The sequence below is a fragment of the Urocitellus parryii genome, chromosome 9 (genome assembly GCF_045843805.1).
Source record: "Urocitellus parryii isolate mUroPar1 chromosome 9, mUroPar1.hap1, whole genome shotgun sequence".
Classification (NCBI taxonomy): domain Eukaryota; kingdom Metazoa; phylum Chordata; class Mammalia; order Rodentia; family Sciuridae; genus Urocitellus; species Urocitellus parryii.
Genome location: NC_135539.1, coordinates 85,572,068 through 85,583,341, shown reverse-complemented (window position 1 = coordinate 85,583,341; position 11,274 = coordinate 85,572,068). Strand labels below are relative to the sequence as shown.

The 11,274-nt window shown below is 48.6% G+C and overlaps 1 pseudogene; it reads right to left on the bottom strand.

Moving 5' to 3' along the window:
- Window positions 1-2,381: 2,381 nt before the first annotated feature.
- Window positions 2,382-3,379, bottom strand: LOC113199367 (tubulin delta chain pseudogene; annotated as a pseudogene).
- Window positions 3,380-11,274: the final 7,895 nt, after the last annotated feature.

Genomic DNA, 11,274 nt, shown 5'->3' with positions numbered 1-11,274 from the left:
AGAACATCAGGACAGCGTCAGCCCAACAGGCGTTTGCTCAGGAAAGAAAACAACAGTGAAGAGACAGCCCATGGAGTGGACAGAACACCTGCAAGTCACACATGGGAAAAGGACTGATATACCAACTACTCAGAGCAAGGAAAAGAAAACTAGTGAAAATAGGCAGAGGACTCAAAGGGGCATCTCTCAAAAGAAGACATACACATGGCCAACTGAGATAGGAAAGTGCAGATTCATGGGCTCAGGTACTATTTTGATACATGTTTACGTTGTGGAATAATGTGCACATTGCTCTCTAATCATCAGAGATTGCAAACCAAATCATGGGACTTACCACCTCATCCTGGTGACTGTTCCCAGAAAGATAAAAGATGGCAGTGTTGGCAAGGGTGTGGAGAGAAGGGGAGTTCTCCCTGGGAATGTTACAAATTAGTGCATCCCCTGTGTAAGATAGCATGGCAGTGCCCCCAAAACTGAAGATAGAATGGCCATGTGACCCAGTGATCCCGCTGCTGGTGTACACACCCAAAGGGAACGAAATCAGCAGATTGAAGAGACACCGCACAGCAGATTCATTGCAGCACTGGTCACAATAGCCAAGACATGGAACCAGCCCTGGAGTCTGTCCACAAAGGAGAGGTCTGTACACATGGAACACCAGGGGGGTCTGCCTAACAACACGATGAATGTACAGGAGCTGTACGTCAAGTGAATGAGCCACCATGGGACAGATAGCGTGAGGACTTGAAGAACATCGGACTCGGAGACACAGAGAGTGGAGTGGCCGTTACCAGGGGCTGGAGGGTGGTGACAGGGAGAGGAGAGACTGGTGGTCACCAGGCACAGTTTCAGCCATGCGGGAGGAATAAGTCCTGGTGAGCTGTCAGGCAGCTGGGCAACTAGAGTGAATCATGATGTATCATCTCTTTCAAAACGAAAAAGAGGGTTTTAAATGTTCACATCAAAAGGGCTGATAAACATTTGAGGTGATGAATTACTCTGGTCTGATCATTCCACAACGTACACATGTATCAAAATATTACGTCAACCCATAAATTTACACCATTATTTGTCAATTAAAAATAAAATTTAAGTTGGGTATGGTGGCCCATGCCTGTCCACCCAGCTACTCAGAGGCTGAGACTTGAGGATCAGTTGAGCCCAGGAGTTCAAGACTAGCCTGAGCATGATAGATCCATCTGGAAAAAGCAAACTAACTAAAAGAAACTGTGGAAAAGGAAGAAACGGATAGGATCTTGCTTTACAGAGGACAGAACCAGGGCAGTGTCGGGAAAGGGCCATGGAGTCAAGTAAGGGATTTCTTGAAAGGTGGGAGAAAAAGCCACGTCTGACTGCTGACCTTGAGAGATGGTGGCTGTGGCTTTCCCTGAGATGCAGGGTGACAGTACAGAAGGGGAAGGGGAAGGCTGCTCACCTGATTAGGGCAGCCCTTGCACACAGAGGAATGTGGCCCTGGCTGTGGGGTGACCACAGGCCTTTCACCAGGCACCCATAATGAGCCAAGTCCAGTTGATGCTCCTGCAGCAAGACAAAGCACAGTGCCACGCTCCGTCTGCACGGGGCTCTCCCACGTTGCTGTCTGGGTGGTGTGTATGCATGTATGGACGTAAGTACTCTGTGTGCAATGTGCCCATTCTTGTAACAGATGTGAAGTGTGCACGGGTATCTGGTGCACGCATACTCAGTGTGCCAAGGTTACCTGAGGTGGGTGATTGCACAACAGGTGCTGTACATTGTACATGGCTGCGCAGGATCAGCCTTGAGCTCATCACACCATGCGACAAGTTCCTTGTTACAACAGCATTCTGGAAAGTACATCGCACATGGGAAAGGAAGAGAAATGGAGCCACTGAAGTAGGCAAGGAAAAAATGGCCTGTGGGTAACAAGCAGTCCTCAGGTGGAGACTGGGCTTCCAAACACAGTGAGCACGTTGTGGCCTTGGGCTTGCAGAGGAGGCCTACCTGCTGCTTGCCCAGGCGTGGGCAGGGAGAGCGTCTGGAGGAAGGCTTCCAGAAGCTGGCCCTGTCCTCTGCTCTCCCGAATGACCCTTCCTTGGTGCATTTAAACTCTCCTTCAAGCTGGAGTAATTGTTGAGGGCCACAGCCGAGTCGGGATGACGCATGGCATTTTTGCCAGAAGTAGTGGTTGAGAGGTGATGCCAGCGAGCCATTAAGATGATGACTTTTGAGTTCTCTCGGAGTTCCCGTTGAGTTCCGGTTGAGCTCTTGGGGATTCCTGAAGAGTTCGCCTTGGTTGGTAAAGTTCTGGTGGTGCGAGTTCCAGTTGGTGTGTGGTGTGTTCTTGGAGGAGCCGCGTGGGTGGCGTTCGAGAGAGTTCCCGGGGAATGTGCTGGTAGAGTTCAGAAATAAAGTTTCTTCCTGCTTGAGTGGCTCGTGATTTGTGCCCAGCCAGACTGCGGCAATTGGTGGCCTGTATGGGGAACTAAATTCTCCATTAAGTCTCCTAGTGGGTTTCTTCTGTAGTGAAAAGCGCCTTCTTCAGAATAAGTAGGCTGAAACACACTTCCCAGCTGATGTGCAAGGACTTGATTTATATCACTAAAGGATATCTGCTTGATATTCATGAGCTTTCCACAGATCTTATGGACAGCATTGTTCTTGTGAACAAGGAGGGCATCTGAAGATCGGTACAGGTGAGAAAGAGTCATAACGGAGTTGTAGTTCTGAACAATAACCTCACCAGTTCCATAGGGCCATATAATCTGATTCATTCATACTCAAACTTAAAGAGTTTGAGTACTAATCTTGTAAATCCTGTGTAATGAAGGCTCCCAGCACAGATCCTGTGCCCCCAGCTATACTCATTATGATGAAAAAACCACTCAAGGAGTCACATGTCTCCACTTCCTTCTGGATTAGTTTCATGATAGATTCTTCATGCCTAGGTCCATGTACAGAGTAACCATATGCCCAGTTGTTTCCAGAACCTTGTTTTTGACAGAAGCATGCATGCTGACCATATTTCCATCGGCCAGACTGGGAAGCCTTTGTCAGAGTTTGATTGATAACCTTAGGTTCCATGTCAATAAGCACAGCCTGGGCAACTGGAACTCCATTTTCTTCCTCCCTGAAGAATCTTTCTTGGCAAGATGCTTGATATGCCTCATTTTCTGTTTTAGAGCAGAGTCCTTGGAAATCGTGTGAGTCACTAAATAATGTATCAAACACTTCAAAACCAATCTGGTTGCCACACTGACCAAGCTGCACTGTTACTATTGACATGCTGAGCCATGAACTAGTCCTGTTTCTTCAAAAAAAGTGAGCAACCGATAAGAAAAACTGGTGTTCTGAAATGTTGTATGACTTTCTCCAGGCCACCAAACTAGTAAGTGGCAAAGCCAAGACTCTCTCTTTTCCCACCGGCGGAGCTCCGGGCTACTGCCACTCACTGACAGCCCTCCACTCTGCCACGGTTTCCGTGGGTTCAAACTTCAGAGGACCAACCCTCTCACTATTCGCATGCTCCTTTCCGGAACTAAAAAGCCACAGAGAAAGAAAGCATATGTTTCTTAAACGAAGAGTTTTGCTGTACTCCCCGCCATTTCTATTCAGAAAGGTTAATTATGTATGTTCGATTTCTCTACTCACAGTCTTTGCTGGCTTTGAGCATAAACCCTAAAGGATCCAGATTGGCCTTGACACAAATCTTCATGTTGTCACAGAGCCACATGTAAATTAAGTCAGTGCCCAAGTAAATATAAATAAAATACAGTCACAGCCGCTTCATTTGGGTGCACTGTACACAAACATGATTCAGAGCATGCTGACAGCATTCATGACCTAAGACCAACCAGAGGAGTGGTGGGGAGACCCTGTGGTGAGTGCTTGCCTAGCATGAGCAAGGTCCTAGGGGACAGGGGCGAGAGGAGTCAAACCGGGATTGTCACCTGCCCTTATAAAAGTTCATGAAGTTATTTACGTGTGAAACAGACCTGAGGCCACGTCCTCACTGAGGTCCGCTCCTTCTCTCAGCTGCTCCTCCAGATAATCACAGCAGGTACCACGCAATGGCAATGACCATGCCAGGCACAGAGAAAGGTAACTTGGCGGCCGAGCAGGAGCTCTGGAAATCAGAGGAGCCAGTGTCTCCAGCCGGAGAACACCAAGGCACCTGAGTGAGGCCCAGGCTGGTGGAGACCTGTGCCTACATGTCTCACAGGCACTTCCAAACCCCAAGGTTCTAAGGAGCCCCCTCCCCAGGCTCTTCTCCAGGCATCCACTGGCCGAGCCGCTGTCTGAGTTGGTGCCACAGCCAACCCTGGAGGTCCCTGGCTTCCTACCTTCTGCCTCCTCATCGGTAGACCTGCCAATCCTCGCACTGTCAGGGCTCTCAAGCCAGCTGTGTGTCCCCCAGTCACCCTGTACCTGGTGTTTGCTGTCAGCTCTAGTGACCCACAAGGGACATGTGAATATCACTATGATCTAAAAAGCTGGTGCAGGTGGCAGCAGAGGCTGTTCCCAGGACTCAGAGGGGCTCTGGGTCAGTCAGGAGAATCTCCAAGATCTGACCCGCTCAGAGGAGCACCCGGAAGGTCAGTCAGCAGTGGTCAGGCCACCTGGAACCCACTCCCCACCCATTCTTCTCATCAGTGCCATTGACACTCTTATTTTTATATTTTAAAGAAAGTACATTTAGAATTAGCCAGCTGCTCTCTGTATAGATGATTTCAGTTTTGTTGGTGATGTCCAAAGTATCACAGTCAGCAGCCAGTGGAACGTGAGCCTTCTTCTGTCCCTAAGGCCTGAGAAGGGCCCATGGCCATGTTACTTCACAGAGCTTCTATGCAACCTGTGTGATCTGGTGTTTGCTGGCCTTGACGACTGCAGTGAACACAGCGTGGAGTCGTCTCCCATCTCAGACCTGGCGACAGCATGGCGGTCAAGCCGGCCTATCTGGGGTGCTCATCTGAGGATATCTGGGCTGCCAGAGGGTAAGGGATGTTTGGATCTTCTTTTGTGGATGTGAATGCCTTTCAACACTGTCTTCTTGGGCTTCAAAGCATTGGCTTTGGTTCTGGCTTTGGAGGGTCAGGAGCTACCTTCTTAGCTTTTGGTGCCATTTTGGTGAAAAGGCTGGTTATTGACACTCTTAAGTAGGCGCCACTCAAGTGTGGAACCTAGAGGCTGCTTGGTCTGGAACATAACTGACCCTCCCCCTCAGTCCCTAGACTCTGGTTGCTATCTCTGGACCAGTCTCTCTGCCTCAAAAATCTGCTTCCCACTTTCAATACTACTTCTCAGAGTTATCTTTCTCATTACAGAAATTACATAACACTCCTATGCTTAATAATAAGGAACTTACGGGCTTGGGGTGTGGCTCAGTAGCAGAGCTCTTGCCCAGCATGCATGAGACCCTGGGTTCCATCCCCAGCACCACACAAATAATTCATTGATCATGAACTTGGTCAGTTCCCTACTCACCAGGCAGAGAGAAGCGATCCCCAGCGCCACTCTGTCCCCCACTGTTCCACCCCACCAGCTGCCACCTCTCCCACCGAGTCCGGGTCAGTCCTTCACAGATAACTGTGGTACTCTCATGCCTGAGCCTGTGGCTACATTATTTCTTCTGTCTGGCTCCCCCTCCATGGTTTTTTGTTTTGTTTTGTTTTGTTTTTTTGCCTAGGAAATAAAAAGAGAAAGAAGGAAACAGAGAGATCGTTTAAATAAAAGAGTTTCCAAAGGGTAAAAAGATGAGGACTCCACTAGAACAAACAGGGCCTCACTCTCATGGAGCAGCAGACCAGGGAGCTCTGCTGAGCCTGCTGTGCCCCTGGGAGAAGTACGTGGAGTGACACTCAGCACCTCCAAGGACTGGGATGTCACTGGCCGTGACGCCCCAAGTGACCCCGTGGAACCACGGCTGGTGGTGAAGAGACCTCGTTGTACCACAGACTACAGGACATTCAAGAAGTGCGTTAGGGGCTGGAGTGGCAGCTCCGTGGTGGGGCACTGTGCCCCACCATATGTGAGGCACGGGGCTTGACCACACAACAATAAAAAAATAAAATAAGTGGTTTTTTTTTTTTTTTTAAAAAAAGGGTGCGTTGCGTCTCCCAGTCCTGACTGCAGTCATGCTCCATGCCTGACGCCCAAGTTAGCTCTGGCCCAGGAAGTCCAGCCGACAGCGCCAGCCCTTTAGAGCCAGCTGCCCCGGATGCAGTGAGGGAAATATCCGCTCCAGGATATTTAAACATTGAGAGCTGGGGTTTAATTAACATTCTGGATTAATTAACATTATTTTCAAACAAATATTTTTTTTTAAAAAAAGGTGAAACAGTAAGAATAAATACTTGAAGAAATCAACAGATGAAAGCACAGCTGTTGGTGATCAAAGGACAGGAGTGAAGACCCCGCCCATGTCCTTGGAGAAGCCAGCCAAAACTTGGGGCAAGACCTGATTGTCACACAGAGACCAAGTAAGAAAGGTGTCAGAGTCATCATCAGGAATTCCACAGGACCTCCAAAATGTGGAAATACCTCCAGTGGAGGCAGAGGCAATAAAGAGAAGAAGAAAAACCTATACTCCTGCTTCCCATAAAAATAGAGCCTCCTGTGACCCAGCTGTCCCTGTTCTGGGCACAGACCCACAGGAGATACAACCTCCTCATCATAAAAACTGCTGCTGCTTCGTGGCTTGTGGCAGCTGAGATGCAGAGGCAACCTGTGCTGCGAGGCCTGTATGGAGAAGGTGCGTGGTGTGCACACGCAGAGGGTCTTCCTCAACCTTAACAGAGAATGAGAGGCGGGATGTTGCTCAGTGGTGGGCTGCTTGCCTAGTATGCATGAGGCTGGGTGTGCAAACCTGCAGCCTAGCACTGCAAAAAAATAAATAAATAAAAAGAAAAGGAGAGAGAGATCACCTGGCATTTACCCTAACATGGGTAAACCTGGGGACACGGCACTGAGTGATGAGCCAGACACAGAAAGAAAGTATGCCTGACCCCATGTACTTGTGGGGCCTAAAAACAACAAAAAATCTAAAAACAGTACAAACAGATACAGAGAGTGGAAAAAAACAGTGATTAGGAGGGTTGAGGGATGGGAGAAGTAGAACAAAAGATACGAAGTAGCTGTATGTAGGGTGACTGAGTCCAGAGCCTCACCCACAGTGTGAGGACTGCAGCTGAGAAGGTTGTGGTGTCAGGGATTTGGTTACAGGAGTCAATTTCAGCTGCTTTTGTCAAGAAAAGGTACCCAGGTGAGATGACAAACATGTTAATCTTCTCCACCAAACTCACCGTGTGTGACTATGTGCACCCAGTGATATCATGCTAAACCTCAAGTACACGCCTTACAACTTATCAAAAGGAAGAAGTCAGCCTGAAGAGGAGCTCGGAGGAGGAAGCAGCGGCCTGCAGTCAGGAACAGGCCAGCTGAGGAGATGCACCTTGTTAGTTCAAAAGCCTCAGAAAGACACGGAGCTCTTGGTTACTAGACAAATAAAGCTGAAAAATTTCACCACTGCATTCTGCAACTGAAATAGATTTTCATTCTGAATACAGTAGCAAAGAAAAAATAATAAAAGGGAAAAAGAAAGTTGTTGATAGTTCAAGCCCAGGGCAGGGGGCTCTGGCTTTGCTCCTGAAAGGCACCTTACTGGAGGGAAGAGGGAAGGGATCAGCGCAAGAAGCTAAAAACAAAGTGCAGTGACTGGGAAGGGCCAGCCTCCCAAACGTCCTCAGAGGGCCTTCCCAGAATTCCCTACACCTCAGGGACTCTTGAGCTGATTGGCTCCTCGGCTTTGACACAGATGTGTCAGCAACCTGGAGGCTGTGGGTGGGACTCCACCCGGGCTGAGTCCTGGTAAACATCCGCTCCATGCCCTGAACTTGGAGGCCAACATGCCACCAGGAGGGCACTGTGATGCCAGAGGAAGGAACCCAATCCCAAGGGCACCCTGGTCTCCAAGGAAGCTTTCCCCAGTGGCCACTGGGCCATAGGAAGACATACCTTCCCCTTGGCTGGAAAGAAGCAAGGGAAGGGTAGAGAGGAAACCTGAGCTATTATTTTTATATAGATGAAAATTTATGAAAAAGCACTCTTTAGATTACTGTGTCCAGCAAAGAGGAGCCTGTTGGGAAAAATGTAGCATTTGTTTCAGACTACCCAGGTGATATGGGTTGGGGAGGATGACCCAGTCAGAGAAGATTCAACATTTTTCTTCCCATGTGTGTTGCAGTGTGCTTGAAATTTACACATGTACAATAATATTTTTCAATTTCATAGTATATTTGTCTTCTAAGCAAATAGGTAAACTCTGAAAAACACATCACACTCATTTTTGGCATGACTCACAGAACACGGGACTCACAAGACACAAGACAACATGTAATAATTAAGTAGGTTCTAAAATTGCATGCTTTGGGCTGGGGATATGGCTCAAGCGGTAGCGCGCTCGCCTGGCGTGCGTGCGGCCCAGGTTCGATCCTCAGCACCACAAACAAACAAAAATGTTGTGTCTGCTGAAAACTAAAAAAAAAAAAAAAAAAAATGTTAAAATTCTCTCTCTCTCTCTTTTAAAAAATAAAAAAATAAAATTGCATGCTTTAAGGACTCCAAGCTGGCCACTGTGGAGAGGCAAACAAATTATTTTACCCTAAAGCAAGTGTGTTCACTTTGGGGAAAAAAAGCAGGTATCAGTACTTTCCACAGACATTACAAATAGTCTTCCTGTAAATGTCAAAATAAGATATGACATTCTTTTATTTGGGAAGCTTCAACCACTTCACTGAGTTCTTAATGGGTTTATAGACATCATGGGATAGGACGAGATAAAATAGGACCAGAGTTTCTATTTCACATCAAGGTGATAAGTATTCCAGAACTTTCTGCATGTGAAGACAGCACTGCAGGATCCAGTAAGACTCATGTTCCATTTTAGAATAAAAGGAAACTGAAGAGATGAGCATGCTTCTGTAACCCCAGCTCTCAGGAGGCTGAGGCAGGAGGATTGTGAGTTTGAAGCTAGACCAAGTAATCCAGAAAGACCCTAAAAAAAAAAAAAGAAAAAATGGTCCCAGGCAGCAGACAATTATTGCTAAGGGAATGTTATGGACTAAAGAGATAATGAGGGCTGGGGCTGGGGCTCAGTGGTGGACGCTTGCCTGGCATGTGTGAGGCACTGGGTTAAATCCCCAGCACTGCACATAAAAAAATGAATAAAATAAAGATAAATCAACAACTAAAAAAAAAAAAGCGGGGGGGGGGCGGAGAGAGAGGATGAAAGTCCAGGGAAGGGAGTGCCCCAACACAGAGTTAGCCCTCTGCACTCAGTGACCAATGACTGACACTTCTTGCCAGTGGTGACTGGCCTCTCCTATGAGGCCCAACATGACTATAGATGAGGCTGAATTTGAATAGGATTTGGAAAATGAGCAGGAGGAGTGAAGGGGTCCGTTTATAGGGGTAGAAGCACGAGGTATGTTTAATGAGCAGTGAGTCAAATTTAGATGGAATGGGCCTCACATGCAGGGTGGAGAGTATTGCCAGGAGCTGAGAGTCCAGGACTCCCCTGGCCTGGCTGACCCAAACGCTGGCCTGTGGAGCTCGCAGCCTGTGTGCCTGACATGGGAGCACCGGGGATAGCTGGTGGGAGATGGGTCAGGGTCTCTCAGGAATGAACTGCACAGTGGGTTGAGGTAGGAAGAGACAGGGCAGTGGAGCCTGTCATAGGGCGTTGCTGTTGCATGCCGTGTCTTTTCATTGGCCCTGAGCCTGAGGAGACGAGCTTGTCTGTCTCTCCATTATCCCCAGACATGACAGGGACTGCACATGCATTCACTCATTCCTGATCTGGGTTGCTGGTCGTGGGAGCAGAAGAAAAGCAGTCACCTGTTCATGGACTGAACATTCTGTAAGTTGCTCAGCTCTATTCCTGGCTCTATATTGAAGAGACATTACCAAAGGTGACCCGCAGCACTTAAAGGAGGTTCAGGAGAGGAGAAAGGTCTCTGGCGTCCTTGTGCACTGGATGGCAAATGTGGCCCACTAGTGAGTGGCCCACTTAGAACACAACCTTCCTAGACATGGGTGATTCTGTTGGGAAGCAGACTGCCTGCTTTTCCTCTGCTCTCCCCACCCCACTGGAGATGGCAGCCTTGAGCAAGCAGGAAGCCTGTTCTGCCATGAACACTGCTGGGTGTCCTCAGATCCAGTTCAGTTCTGACCTCCTCTACCCAGAGATAACATCAGGTTCACGGATCGGATGGAGGGCTCTGTCCCTAAGACTGCTCCCTCATCGAGAGATAGACCTGGACCCCAGGTGGCTCCCTGAGCTTCCAACCCACTGGCTATAAATCAGAGTCCCCATAACCGCCCCCTCAGCCTGACTAATTTGTTCAGGTGGTTCAAGAGGCATAGGGAAACACTTATATTCACCCACTTGTTTTCAGGGGCATTACACGGGCTATGGATGAAGAGATGCACAGGTGAGGTTGTTGGGAAGGGGCCCGGAGTGTCCATGCCCCCTCTGGGCATACCCCTCCCCAGGAACCTCCAATGCCCATCTGTGCAGAAGTTCCCGAGCCCTGCCTTTTGGGTTTCTCTGGACATTTCAAGGTTTCTGCAGTGCTGAGGACCCACGAAGCCTGTCAGTCAGCATTCCTCCCTGCAGGGCATGCGGCAGGACCCCTCCTGACAGGGACCAAGCAGGTCTGTGCCTTTGCACAATATCAGAGTCTACTGAAGGACAGTGAATTCACAGGGCACCACCTTCAGCAACAGCAGAACACCCAGTACTTGTAGGTCCCGTGGTGGTCCTGAGCCTGGCAGACACGGCTTCTTTTACTCCAATCTTAATTTCTAGTATCTATGACACTCAAGTTACAAATCACTTTACCCAAATATGCATGCATGTTACAGAAAGGCTAGGAAAGGGTTAAAGGGCCAAGGGGTTCAGAAGGCTGCCCTGGGAGGAAAGGCAGATAGGAATGTAGAGTCACTAGGTGGTCAGATAAGATTAGGAACCAGGGAAGAACTTGTTCAGAACATGTTCAGGGCACAGAGCTGCCAAAGCACAGGAACACATTCTAGGCCAAGGTCCAGATGGACGCAGCTTCCTAAGCTGTGTTGGAGTGTCAGCTTGAGATGTCGCTTGGAGTGGGCGGAGCAAAGACGCCACAGGCAGTAGAAGCTCCACTCTGCTTAGGCTGGAGGACCACACTTCAGACGGTCATTGGTGTGACCATTTTCTTGGGCAAGCCTCATGATGAGTTACCAGATGACAGCGTGCTG